Source organism: Phyllobates terribilis, unplaced genomic scaffold (genome assembly GCF_046119375.1).
Source record: "Phyllobates terribilis strain yellow unplaced genomic scaffold, ASM4611937v1 Scaffold_74__1_contigs__length_7073193, whole genome shotgun sequence".
In the NCBI taxonomy this organism is placed as follows: Eukaryota; Metazoa; Chordata; class Amphibia; order Anura; family Dendrobatidae; genus Phyllobates; species Phyllobates terribilis.
This window is the reverse complement of record NW_027362834.1, coordinates 4,024,526-4,037,744: the sequence shown is the minus strand read 5'-3', so window position 1 is coordinate 4,037,744 and position 13,219 is coordinate 4,024,526. Positions and strand designations below refer to the sequence as shown.

The 13,219-nt window shown below is 46.6% G+C and overlaps 5 non-coding genes and 3 pseudogenes across 5 annotated transcripts; all 8 read left to right on the top strand.

Annotated features, from left to right (window-relative positions):
- Positions 1-4,953: 4,953 nt before the first annotated feature.
- On the top strand, positions 4,954-5,051 carry LOC141196413 (U2 spliceosomal RNA; annotated as a pseudogene).
- Positions 5,052-6,178: 1,127 nt separating this feature from the next.
- On the top strand, positions 6,179-6,270 carry LOC141196521 (U2 spliceosomal RNA; annotated as a pseudogene).
- Positions 6,271-7,059: 789 nt separating this feature from the next.
- Positions 7,060-7,244, top strand: LOC141196315 (U2 spliceosomal RNA). Its single transcript, XR_012268869.1, has one exon. It is a non-coding gene; the product is annotated as a U2 spliceosomal RNA (small nuclear RNA).
- A 1,120-nt stretch (positions 7,245-8,364) lies between these two features.
- Positions 8,365-8,555, top strand: LOC141196063 (U2 spliceosomal RNA). Its single transcript, XR_012268630.1, has one exon. It is a non-coding gene; the product is annotated as a U2 spliceosomal RNA (small nuclear RNA).
- Positions 8,556-9,676: 1,121 nt separating this feature from the next.
- LOC141195949 (U2 spliceosomal RNA) lies at positions 9,677-9,867 on the top strand. The gene has a single exon (XR_012268520.1). It is a non-coding gene; the product is annotated as a U2 spliceosomal RNA (small nuclear RNA).
- A 1,118-nt stretch (positions 9,868-10,985) lies between these two features.
- LOC141195403 (U2 spliceosomal RNA) lies at positions 10,986-11,176 on the top strand. Its single transcript, XR_012267995.1, has one exon. It is a non-coding gene; the product is annotated as a U2 spliceosomal RNA (small nuclear RNA).
- A 1,122-nt stretch (positions 11,177-12,298) lies between these two features.
- Positions 12,299-12,414, top strand: LOC141196475 (U2 spliceosomal RNA; annotated as a pseudogene).
- Positions 12,415-12,938: 524 nt separating this feature from the next.
- On the top strand, positions 12,939-13,120 carry LOC141196276 (U2 spliceosomal RNA). The gene has a single exon (XR_012268837.1). It is a non-coding gene; the product is annotated as a U2 spliceosomal RNA (small nuclear RNA).
- The last annotated feature ends 99 nt before the right edge of the window (positions 13,121-13,219 follow it).

Sequence of the window (13,219 nt, the reverse complement as noted above, 5' to 3'; positions counted from 1 at the left end):
TCATTTAGCGTAAAGGATTTATCAAAAAAAATAATAGTGTTTTCATGCACCGTCTCTTTAAAAAAGCCGGCGGGCAATTCAGCAGCGGTACCCGACAATTTATAACAGACAGAATAGAGCTTCACACATAGATTAGATAGATAGAAACATGTCAGTCACATATATATGAAGTACAGTGATAGTGTTGGTTACTGTACTTGTCATTTAGTATTAAAATAAAGGATTTATTATTAAGAAAATAGGCGTGAGGTTCCCCTTAATTTTAGGCTCTAGCGGAGGTTAAGCAGACGGCTGGGGCAGATGTTTGAAGCCTGGGAAGGGGGTAATACCCACGGAGCTTCCCAGGCTACTAATATCAGCCCCCAGCTGAATACATAGCCTTTACTAGCTATTAAAATGGGGGACCCCCCAAAAAAAATGACGTGGGGTCCCCCCTAATTTAATAGCTAGCAAAGGCTAGGCAGACAGCTGGGGGCTGATATTAATAGCCCAGGAAGGGAGCCATGAATATTGGCCCCCTCCCAGGCTAGAAACACCAGCCGTCAGCCGCCCCAGAAATGGCGCATTCATAGGATGCGCCAATTCTGGCACTTAGCCTCGCTCTTCCACGCTGCCCTGGTGCGGTGGCAGGGGGTAATAGGGTTGGGGTTGATGTCAGCTTATAATGCCAGCTGACATCAAGCCCAGGTTAGTAATGGAGAGGCGTCTATAAGACACCCCCATTACTAACCCCATAGTCAAAGTTAAAAAAAACACAAACACCCAGAATAAAGTCCTTTAATTGAAATAAAGACACAATCCTTTATTGTTCTAAATTAAACCATACTTACCGTCACGCCCATTCCAGCTGAAGCCAACGATCTCCTGCAATAAAAGAAAAATAATAAAGCAACCTCATCCTTACCTTTCCATGGTTCCCACGACAGCTTCAGCTCTGCTACATCGAGATGACAGGCTGGACCGCAGCAGAACGCTGCCATCCAGCCTGTCATCCCGCAGACACTGAGAAGCGCAGGCTTGCTTGCGCTGCTCAGCGTCTCTCTGTGACGACATCCAGATGAGCCGAGTTCATGTCCAATGAACTCGGCTCACCTCATGCACGTCACTGACAGCGTGGGAAAATTCTCACGCTGAAGCGGTGAGTGCAGGAAAATTTTCCCACGCTGTCAGTGACGTGCATAAGGTGAGCTCATGTCCAATGAACTCAGCTCACCTCCTGCACGTCACTGACAGCGTGGGAGAATTCTCCTGCACTCAGCGCTTCAGTGTGAGAATTCTCCCACGCTGAAGCGCTGAGTGCAGGAGAATTTTCCCACGCTGTCAGTGACGTGCATGAGGTGAGCCGAGTTCATTGGACATTAACTCGGCTCATCTGGATGCCCTCACAGAGAGACACTGTGGAGCGCAAGCAAGCCTGCGCTTCTCAGTGTCTGCGGGATGACAGGCTGGATGGCAGCGTTCTGCTGCGGTCCAGCCTGTCATCTCGATGTAGCAGAGCTGAAGCTGTCATGGGAACCATGGAAAGGTAAGGATGATGTTGCTTTATTATTTTTCTTTTATTTCAGGAGATCGTTGGCTTCAGCTGGAATGGGTGTGATGGTAAGTATGGTTTAATTTAGAACAATAAAGAATTGTGTTTTTATTTCAATTAAAGGACTTTTTTCTGGGTGTTGTGTTTTTTTTAAATACTTTACTAGAAATTCATGGTGGTCATGTCTAATATTGGCGTGACCCCATGAATTTCGGGCTTAGGGCCAGCTGATAATGCCAAGCTGGCCCTAACCCCTTTATTACCCAGTGAGCCACCGCATCAGGGCCCTGGATGAGTTGGGTACAGCGCCAGAAGATGGCGCTTCTATGAACGCGCCATTTTCCGGGATGGCTGCGGACTGCAATTTGCAGCGGGGGTGGCCCAGAAAGCTTGGGCCTCCCTGCGCTGCGGATTCCAGCCCCCAGCTGCCTAGTTGTACCTGGCTGGACACAAAAACAGGGCGAAGCCCCACGTCAATTTTCTTTAAATTATTTCATGAAATAATTAAGAAAAAAAGGGCTTCCCTATATTGTTGTGTCCGGCCAGGTACAAATAGGCAGCTGGTGGTTGGGGGCAGCCCGTTCCTGCCTGCTGTACCTGGCTGGACACAAATATAGTGCGAAGCCCCACGTCAATTTTTTTTAAATTATTTCATGAATTTCCTGAAATAATTTAAAAAAATTTAAGTGGGGCTTCGCACTATATTTGTGTCCAGCCAGGTACAGCAGGCAGGAACGGGCTGCCCCCATCCACCAGCTGCCTATTTGTACCTGGCCGGACACAACAATATAGGGAAGCCCTTTTTTTCTTAATTATTTCATGAATTTCATGAAATAATTAAAAAAAAAAGTACGTGGGGCTTCGCCCTATTTTTGTGTCCAGCCAGGTACAACTAGGCAGCTGGGGGCTGGAATCTGCAGCGCAGGGAGGCCCAAGCTTTCTGGGCCCCCCCCCGCTACAAATTGCAGTCCGCAGCCACCCCGGAAAATGGCGCTTTCATAGAAGCGCCATCTTCTGGCGCTGTGCCCAACTCATCCAGGGCCCTGGTGCGGTGGCTCACTGGGTAATAAAGGGGTTAGGGCCAGCTTGGTATTATCAGCTGGCCCCAAGCCCAAAATTCATGGGGTCACGCCAGTATTAGACATGACCGCCATGAATTTCTAGTAAAGTATTTAAAAAAAACACAACACCCAGAATAAAGTCCTTTAATTGAAATAAAGACACAATTCTTTATTGTTCTAAATTAAACCATACTTACCATCACACCCATTCCAGCTGAAGCCAACGATCTCCTGCAATAAAAGAAAAATAATAAACCAACCTCATCCTTACCTTTCCATGGTTCCCACGACAGCTTCAGCTCTGCTACATCGAGATGACTGGCTGGACCGCAGCAGAACGCTGCCATCCAGTCTGTCATCCCGCAGACACTGAGAAGCGCAGGCATGCTTGCGCTCCTCACTGTCTCGCTGTGACGGCATCCAGATGAGCCGAGGTCATGTCCAATGAACTCGGCTCACCTCATGCACGTCACTGACAGTGTGGGAAAATTCTCACGCTGAAGTGCTGAGTGCAGGAGAATTCTCCCACGCTGTCAGTGATGTGCATGAGGTGAGCTCATGTCCAATGAACTCAGCTCACCTCCTGCACGTCACTGACAGCGTGGGAAAATTCTCCTGCAATCAGCGCTTCAGCGTGAGAATTTTCCCACGCTGTCAGTGACGTGCATGAGGTGAGCCGAGTTCATTGGACATGAACTCGGCTCTTCTGGATGTCGTCACAGAGAGACGCTGAGCAGCGCAAGCAAGCCTGCGCTTCTCAGTGTCTGCGGGATGACAGGCTGGATGGCAGCGTTCTGCTGCGGTCCAGCCTGTCATCTCGATGTAGCAGAGCTGAAGCTGTCGTGGGAACCATGGAAACGTAAGGATGAGGTTGCTTTATTATTTTTCTTTTATTGCAGGAGATCGTTGGCTTCAGCTGGAATGGGCGTGATGGTAAGTATGGTTTAATTTAGAACAATAAAGGATTGTGTCTTTATTTCAATTAAAGGACTTTATTCTGGGTGTTTGTGTTTTTTTTAACTTTGACTATGGGGTTAGTAATGGCGGTGTCTTATAGACGCCTCTACATTACTAACCTGGGCTTGATGTCAGCTGGCATTATAAGCTGACATCAACCCCAACCCTATTACCCCCTGCCACTGCACCAGGGCAGCGTGGAAGAGCGAGGCTAAGTGCCAGAATTGGCGCATCCTATGAATGCGCCATTTCTGGGGCGGCTGACGGCTGGTGTTTCTAGCCTGGGAGGGGGCCAATATTCATGGCTCCCTTCCTGGGCTATTAATATCAGCCCCCAGCTGTCTGCCTAGCCTTTGCTAGCTATTAAATTAGGGGGGACCCCACGTCATTTTTTTTGGGGGGTCCCCCATTTTAATAGCTAGTAAAGGCTATGTATTCAGCTGGGGGCTGATATTAGTAGCCTGGGAAGCTCCGTGGGTATTACCCCCTTCCCAGGCTTCAAACATCTGCCCCAGCCGTCTGCTTAACCTCCGCTAGAGCCTAAAATTAAGGGGAACCCCACGCCAATTTTTTTAATAATAAATCCTTTATTTTAATACTAAATGACAAGTACAGTAACCAACACTATCACTGTACTTCATATATATGTGACTGACATGTTTCTATCTATCTAATCTATGTGTGAAGCTCTATTCTGTCTGTTATAAATTGTCGGGTACCGCTGCTGAATTGCCGGCCGGCTTTTTTAAAGAGACAGTGCATGAAAACACTATTATTTTTTTAAATAAATCCTTTACACTAAATGACAAGTACAGTAAGCAACACTATCACTGTACTTATTATATATGTGACTGACATGTTTCTATCTATCTAATCTATGTGTGAAGCTCTATTCTTTCTGTTCTAAATTGTCGGGTACAGATGCTGAATTGCCGGCCGGCTTTTTTAAAGAGACGGTGCATGAAAACACTAATATTTTTTTTAATAAATCCTTTACACTAAATGACAAGTGCAGTAACCAACACTGTCACTGTGCTTCTTATATGTGTGACTGACATGTTTCTATCTATCTAATCTATGTGTGATGCTCTATTCCTTCTTGTCTAAATTGTCGGGTACCGGTGTATGCCGCTGCTGAATTTGCCGGCCGGCTTTTTTAAAGAGAGTGTCTTCTGAGCAGTTTGTCAGCTTTTGGACACCTTTGCAGGTGTTTTCTATGTGTTTCTATGTGTTTTTGTTTGCCTGCCATTGGTTTTAACGGTGTTCGACGGTGTTCTAAGGTGTTCGACGAACAGTTCGACGAACAGTTCCTCGAACATCCCGGTGTTCGACGAACCGAACCGAACCCGAACACTACGGGGGTGGCTCAACACTATATCTGATACGTCCCCTATCTGGGGACCATATATTAAATGGATTTTTAGAACAGGGAGATGGAAAAAGAGCTTGCTCTGTCCACTCCACGCATTGACCTGGTATTGCAGTATCTCCAGGACCGGTGCACCCCTTCTTTAATGCAGTTTCTAAAATCAGAAAGAATTGAATTCAATGCTTTTTGTTCATTTTGCTTGTTTGTCGGATTTTGGGATGGACTCTTTGGCTTTGCTTTTCTTCTCCTCATTGGATTTTTCATGTTAAAAGTTGCAGAAGCCAGATGACAAGCTCATTTTGGTTCAACTTCAGCAACTGTGCATTGCATTGCCATGTAATGTAATGTAATGCAATGCTATCTATCTAGCTCTCCCTCTATACTTCCTTTTGGATAAACAGACATATTAGGCAAGCATTTTGGAGCTTTCACCTAAATAACTACAGGTGGTGAGATAAGCTGCACAATATAATTGACCTTTCAGTATATTGTTGCACACACACCATCTATTTAGCAAATGCCCTTGTTATCAACAGCAGCCTTTTAAACTCACCTGAGCTAACAGGTATGTGAGCTGGTTACTCTGCTGCGCTTAAAATTTCTTTTTTGGTTTGCTACAATGCCTTTTCTGAAACGTTGTCTCCCTCTGCTGGAACACTGACTTCTTTCATTTAATGCCTGCAGACTATAAAAGAGAAACCAACCCAAAAAGTTTGGTTGATTAGTCTGTGGCATTCTTTTAAACTGTTGCTTATGGCGGTCTCTGTGAGCTTCTCAGTGACATTCAGCCATCCAGGTATCCCGCCTGCAGTAGACGGAATGTGGCAATGGAACGCTGGCTGCGCGTGTCATAATAGGCTCTGAGCCTTTATATACCTGCGCACAGCAGCAGCCACCTTCAGTCTGCTGCTGGACAGCCAGCAGCAGCAGCAGCAGGAGAGGTAATTAATCAGCAACCCTCCTGCTAAGGGTAGACAGCTGCTCGTTCCACCCCCCCCCCGCCTTAATTGGTTCTCCTCCCTTCCAACGGTGTTGAGGCGGGTGGGAACAGCCGGGGGTTGAGGGTACTGTGCTAAAAGAGGTGGAGTTATGCAGATCTAAAACGCGTGGATTGCAGCAGCAGCAAGCCGAAAAGTGCAGGCATGTGAGGGATCTAGAGGTTGACAGCATGTCTTCTTAACGGGAGTCCAGGTGGCCATCTCCACAAATGGACTTTTCAGAATCCTTGGGTGGCACCGTAGTCGGAAACCAATTCTGGTTATCGCTTCTCGGCCTTTTGGCTAAGATCAAGTGTAGTATCTTTCGAAAAGGCGGTTTTGGATGTTGGCCGCCCTAGTAGATTGATACATTATGCACACTGGGGTTTAGGCGCTTGTTAGTACGCCAGGTGGCTAATATAGTCATCTGGTGGAAAGCATGGCCCCCCAGGATCGACGCCATTGGGCCGGGGAAGATCGAAAGCCCGAAGTGTGAAGTGCCCCAGGAGTGGTGACCCTGGGGTGCCTTAACTCACTGGGATTGGGAACCCCACTTGAGTTTATGGCACATTTGCACAAGCACTTCAAATTTTCTTTCTTTGCACACACCCTTATTCCGGGCCTTCTGGTCTTAGGATGGGGAATTTTTCAATTCCCGGTCGAAGGTCCGGGCAGTATTATACTGTGAAACCTTCACTATTTATTTAATTTCTTTGTCACTGTGTGTCCACTTATTCACGTGTGTCACGTCCTACTAGGATTTTGTCGGGATGCGGTTCCCTTACGGGTTCCTCTCTTGGCAGGTCTAGGGGGGGAGTGTGTGGCCATCAGGTTCCGCTCCCCCCTGAACCCCCCTGGCTCTCCTCTTTCGGGAGGAGAGCGTTGTTGGCTCCCCTCTTCCGGGAGGGGAGCACAGTCTTTGGCTCCCAGTGCCTTGCTCGGGTGAGAACTCGGGCAGGTGCTGGGGGTAAGATTGGGTCGCCTCTGGCTTCGGCTGGAGGTGGCTTTTTGTCCCTGTTCCTCGCTGTGGCCTTTTGGCTCGGAGGGACGGGAAATGGTTTGGGGGACCCTTCTCCTTTTGGAGAGGGTTTCAAGAAGACCAGCATCCTAGTGCACTTTTTTTGTGGCATTTGTCACTTTTTTAAGCGCACTCGGGTTTTGTACACGAATTCGGGCTTTCGATAAAAAAAAAAAAATCTGTTCTTATCAGTTTAATATCTGATACGTCCCCTATCTGGGGACCATATATTAAATGGATTTTTAGAACAGGGAGATGGAAAAAGAGCTTGCTCTGTCCACTCCACGCATTGACCTGGTATTGCAGTATCTCCAGGACCGGTGCACCCCTTCTTTAATGCAGTTTCTAAAATCAGAAAGAATTGAATTCAATGCTTTTTGTTCATTTTGCTTGTTTGTCGGATTTTGGGATGGACTCTTTGGCTTTGCTTTTCTTCTCCTCATTGGATTTTTCATGTTAAAAGTTGCAGAAGCCAGATGACAAGCTCATTTTGGTTCAACTTCAGCAACTGTGCATTGCATTGCCATGTAATGTAATGTAATGCAATGCTATCTATCTAGCTCTCCCTCTATACTTCCTTTTGGATAAACAGACATATTAGGCAAGCATTTTGGAGCTTTCACCTAAATAACTACAGGTGGTGAGATAAGCTGCACAATATAATTGACCTTTCAGTATATTGTTGCACACACACCATCTATTTAGCAAATGCCCTTGTTATCAACAGCAGCCTTTTAAACTCACCTGAGCTAACAGGTATGTGAGCTGGTTACTCTGCTGCGCTTAAAATTTCTTTTTTGGTTTGCTACAATGCCTTTTCTGAAACGTTGTCTCCCTCTGCTGGAACACTGACTTCTTTCATTTAATGCCTGCAGACTATAAAAGAGCAACCAACCCAAAAAGTTTGGTTGATTAGTCTGTGGCATTCTTTTAAACTGTTGCTTATGGCGGTCTCTGTGAGCTTCTCAGTGACATTCAGCCATCCAGGTATCCCGCCTGCAGTAGACGGAATGTGGCAATGGAACGCTGGCTGCGCGTGTCATAATAGGCTCTGAGCCTTTATATACCTGCGCACAGCAGCAGCCACCTTCAGTCTGCTGCTGGACAGCCAGCAGCAGCAGCAGCAGGAGAGGTAATTAATCAGCAACCCTCCTGCTAAGGGTAGACAGCTGCTCGTTCCACCCCCCCCCCGCCTTAATTGGTTCTCCTCCCTTCCAACGGTGTTGAGGCGGGTGGCAACAGCCGGGGGTTGAGGGTACTGTGCTAAAAGAGGTGGAGTTATGCAGATCCAAAACGCGTGGATTGCAGCAGCAGCAAGCCGAAAAGTGCAGGCATGTGAGGGATCTAGAGGTTGACAGCATGTCTTCTTAACGGGAGTCCAGGTGGCCATCTCCACAAATGGACTTTTCAGAATCCTTGGGTGGCACCGTAGTCGGAAACCAATTCTGGTTATCGCTTCTCGGCCTTTTGGCTAAGATCAAGTGTAGTATCTGTTCTTATCAGTTTAATATCTGATACGTCCCCTATCTGGGGACCATATATTAAATGGATTTTTAGAACAGGGAGATGGAAAAAGAGCTTGCTCTGTCCACTCCACGCATTGACCTGATATTGCAGTATCTCCAGGACCGGTGCACCCCTTCTTTAATGCAGTTTCTAAAATCAGAAAGAATTGAATTCAATGCTTTTTGTTCATTTTGCTTGTTTGTCGGATTTTGGGATGGACTCTTTGGCTTTGCTTTTCTTCTCCTCATTGGATTTTTCATGTTAAAAGTTGCAGAAGCCAGATGACAAGCTCATTTTGGTTCAACTTCAGCAACTGTGCATTGCATTGCCATGTAATGTAATGTAATGCAATGCTATCTATCTAGCTCTCCCTCTATACTTCCTTTTGGATAAACAGACATATTAGGCAAGCATTTTGGAGCTTTCACCTAAATAACTACAGGTGGTGAGATAAGCTGCACAATATAATTGACCTTTCAGTATATTGTTGCACACACACCATCTATTTAGCAAATGCCCTTGTTATCAACAGCAGCCTTTTAAACTCACCTGAGCTAACAGGTATGTGAGCTGGTTACTCTGCTGCGCTTAAAATTTCTTTTTTGGTTTGCTACAATGCCTTTTCTGAAACATTGTCTCCCTCTGCTGGAACACTGACTTCTTTCATTTAATGCCTGCAGACTATAAAAGAGAAACCAACCCAAAAAGTTTGGTTGATTAGTCTGTGGCATTCTTTTAAACTGTTGCTTATGGCGGTCTCTGTGAGCTTCTCAGTGACATTCAGCCATCCAGGTATCCCGCCTGCAGTAGACGGAATGTGGCAATGGAACGCTGGCTGCGCGTGTCATAATAGGCTCTGAGCCTTTATATACCTGCGCACAGCAGCAGCCACCTTCAGTCTGCTGCTGGACAGCCAGCAGCAGCAGGAGAGGTAATTAATCAGCAACCCTCCTGCTAAGGGTAGACAGCTGCTCGTTCCACCCCCCCCCCCCCCCCCGCCTTAATTGGTTCTCCTCCCTTCCAACGGTGTTGAGGCGGGTGGGAACAGCCGGGGGTTGAGGGTACTGTGCTAAAAGAGGTGGAGTTATGCAGATCTAAAACGCGTGGATTGCAGCAGCAGCAAGCCGAAAAGTGCAGGCATGTGAGGGATCTAGAGGTTGACAGCATGTCTTCTTAACGGGAGTCCAGGTGGCCATCTCCACAAATGGACTTTTCAGAATCCTTGGGTGGCACCGTAGTCGGAAACCAATTCTGGTTATCGCTTCTCGGCCTTTTGGCTAAGATCAAGTGTAGTATCTGTTCTTATCAGCTTAATATCTGATACGTCCCCTATCTGGGGACCATATATTAAATGGATTTTTACAACAGGGAGATGGAAAAAGAGCTTGCTCTGTCCACTCCACGCATTGACCTGGTATTGCAGTATCTCCAGGACCGGTGCACCCCTTCTTTAATGCAGTTTCTAAAATCAGAAAGAATTGAATTCAATGCTTTTTGTTCATTTTGCTTGTTTGTCGGATTTTGGGATGGACTCTTTGGCTTTGCTTTTCTTCTCCTCATTGGATTTTTCATGTTAAAAGTTGCAGAAGCCAGATGACAAGCTCATTTTGGTTCAACTTCAGCAACTGTGCATTGCATTGCCATGTAATGTAATGTAATGCAATGCTATCTATCTAGCTCTCCCTCTATACTTCCTTTTGGATAAACAGACATATTAGGCAAGCATTTTGGAGCTTTCACCTAAATAACTACAGGTGGTGAGATAAGCTGCACAATATAATTGACCTTTCAGTATATTGTTGCACACACACCATCTATTTAGCAAATGCCCTTGTTATCAACAGCAGCCTTTTAAACTCACCTGAGCTAACAGGTATGTGAGCTGGTTACTCTGCTGCGCTTAAAATTTCTTTTTTGGTTTGCTACAATGCCTTTTCTGAAACGTTGTCTCCCTCTGCTGGAACACTGACTTCTTTCATTTAATGCCTGCAGACTATAAGAGAAACCAACCCAAAAAGTTTGGTTGATTAGTCTGTGGCATTCTTTTAAACTGTTGCTTATGGCGGTCTCTGTGAGCTTCTCAGTGACATTCAGCCATCCAGGTATCCCGCCTGCAGTAGACGGAATGTGGCAATGGAACGCTGGCTGCGCGTGTCATAATAGGCTCTGAGCCTTTATATACCTGCGCACAGCAGCAGCCACCTTCAGTCTGCTGCTGGACAGCCAGCAGCAGCAGCAGCAGGAGAGGTAATTAATCAGCAACCCTCCTGCTAAGGGTAGACAGCTGCTCGTTCCACCCCCCCCCCGCCTTAATTGGTTCTCATCCCTTCCAACGGTGTTGAGGCGGGTGGGAACAGCCGGGGGTTGAGGGTACTGTGCTAAAAGAGGTGGAGTTATGCAGATCTAAAACGCGTGGATTGCAGCAGCAGCAAGCCGAAAAGTGCAGGCATGTGAGGGATCTAGAGGTTGACAGCATGTCTTCTTAACGGGAGTCCAGGTGGCCATCTCCACAAATGGACTTTTCAGAATCCTTGGGTGGCACCGTAGTCGGAAACCAATTCTGGTTATCGCTTCTCGGCCTTTTGGCTAAGATCAAGTGTAGTATCTGTTCTTATCAGTTTAATATCTGATACGTCCCCTATCTGGGGACCATATATTAAATGGATTTTTAGAACAGGGAGATGGAAAAAGAGCTTGCTCTGTCCACTCCACGCATTGACCTGGTATTGCAGTATCTCCAGGACCGGTGCACCCCTTCTTTAATGCAGTTTCTAAAATCAGAAAGAATTGAATTCAATGCTTTTTGTTCATTTTGCTTGTTTGTCGGATTTTGGGATGGACTCTTTGGCTTTGCTTTTCTTCTCCTCATTGGATTTTTCATGTTAAAAGTTGCAGAAGCCAGATGACAAGCTCATTTTGGTTCAACTTCAGCAACTGTGCATTGCATTGCCATGTAATGTAATGTAATACAATGCTATCTATCTAGCTCTCCCTCTATACTTCCTTTTGGATAAACAGACATATTAGGCAAGCATTTTGGAGCTTTCACCTAAATAACTACAGGTGGTGAGATAAGCTGCACAATATAATTGACCTTTCAGTATATTGTTGCACACACACCATCTATTTAGCAAATGCCCTTGTTATCAACAGCAGCCTTTTAAACTCACCTGAGCTAACAGGTATGTGAGCTGGTTACTCTGCTGCGCTTAAAATTTCTTTTTTGGTTTGCTACAATGCCTTTTCTGAAACGTTGTCTCCCTCTGCTGGAACACTGACTTCTTTCATTTAATGCCTGCAGACTATAAAAGAGAAACCAACCCAAAAAGTTTGGTTGATTAGTCTGTGGCATTCTTTTAAACTGTTGCTTATGGCGGTCTCTGTGAGCTTCTCAGTGACATTCAGCCATCCAGGTATCCCGCCTGCAGTAGACGGAATGTGGCAATGGAACGCTGGCTGCGCGTGTCATAATAGGCTCTGAGCCTTTATATACCTGCGCACAACAGCAGCAACCTTCAGTCTGCTGCTGGACAGCCAGCAGCAGCAGCAGCAGGAGAGGTAATTAATCAGCAACCCTCCTGCTAAGGGTAGACAGCTGCTCGTTCCACCCCCCCCCCCCGCCTTAATTGGTTCTCCTCCCTTCCAACGGTGTTGAGGCGGGTGGGAACAGCCGGGGGTTGAGGGTACTGTGCTAAAAGAGGTGGAGTTATGCAGATCTAAAACGCGTGGATTGCAGCAGCAGCAAGCCGAAAAGTGCAGGCATGTGAGGGATCTAGAGGTTGACAGCATGTCTTCTTAACGGGAGTCCAGGTGGCCATCTCCACAAATGGACTTTTCAGAATCCTTGGGTGGCACCGTAGTCGGAAACCAATTCTGGTTATCGCTTCTCGGCCTTTTGGCTAAGATCAAGTGTAGTATCTTTTGAAAAGGCAGTTTTGTCCTTGGGCTGCCCTAGTAAATTGATGCATATTACACACTGGTTTGGTGCACTTGTTAGTACGCCAGGTGGCTCATAGAGTTATCTGATGGAAAACATGGCTCTCCAGGATCGAAGTCACTAGGCTGGGTAAGTGTGAGGGCTTTGGAGCAATGTGCCCCAGGAGTAGGCGCCCTGGTGGGAGTCCAAGCTTACTGGGACTGATAACCCCAGAAAGACTTGGCTTCGTAGCACGCCGCACCTTTGCCAATCATACTTTCTGAGCAACCCCCCCTATTCCTGGCCTCCGGGCTAGGAAGGGGAATTTTTATAAACCCGGTCGGAGGTCCGGTCAGCTTTGGGCTGAGAAACCAACACAGGCTCCAGCTCCACTAGGGTGGCAGCCTAGATGGAAGCTGGGAGCACGAAAACGGCTCTTCTCCGGCTTCGGCTAGGGAGAGCATCGGAGATCCCTGACCCTCGCTGTGGCCTTCTGGCTCGGAGGGATGGGGATGGTTTATTGGGGACCCTCTCCTCCGGGAAGGGTCCACATGAATCCTCGCCTCGTGCGCTGTTTTGGTGTGACTTCGGTCACATTTTTCAGTGCCTTGGATGCAGCTTCAATAAAAAAATCTGTTCTTATCAGTTTAATATCTGATACGTCCCCTATCTGGGGACCATATATTAAATGGATTTTTAGAACAGGGAGATGGAAAAAGAGCTTGCTCTGTCCACTCCACGCATTGACCTGGTATTGCAGTATCTCCAGGACCGGTGCACCCCTTCTTTAATGCAGTTTCTAAAATCAGAAAGAATTGAATTCAATGCTTTTTGTTCATTTTGCTTGTTTGTCGGATTTTGGGATGGACTCTTTGGCTTTGCTT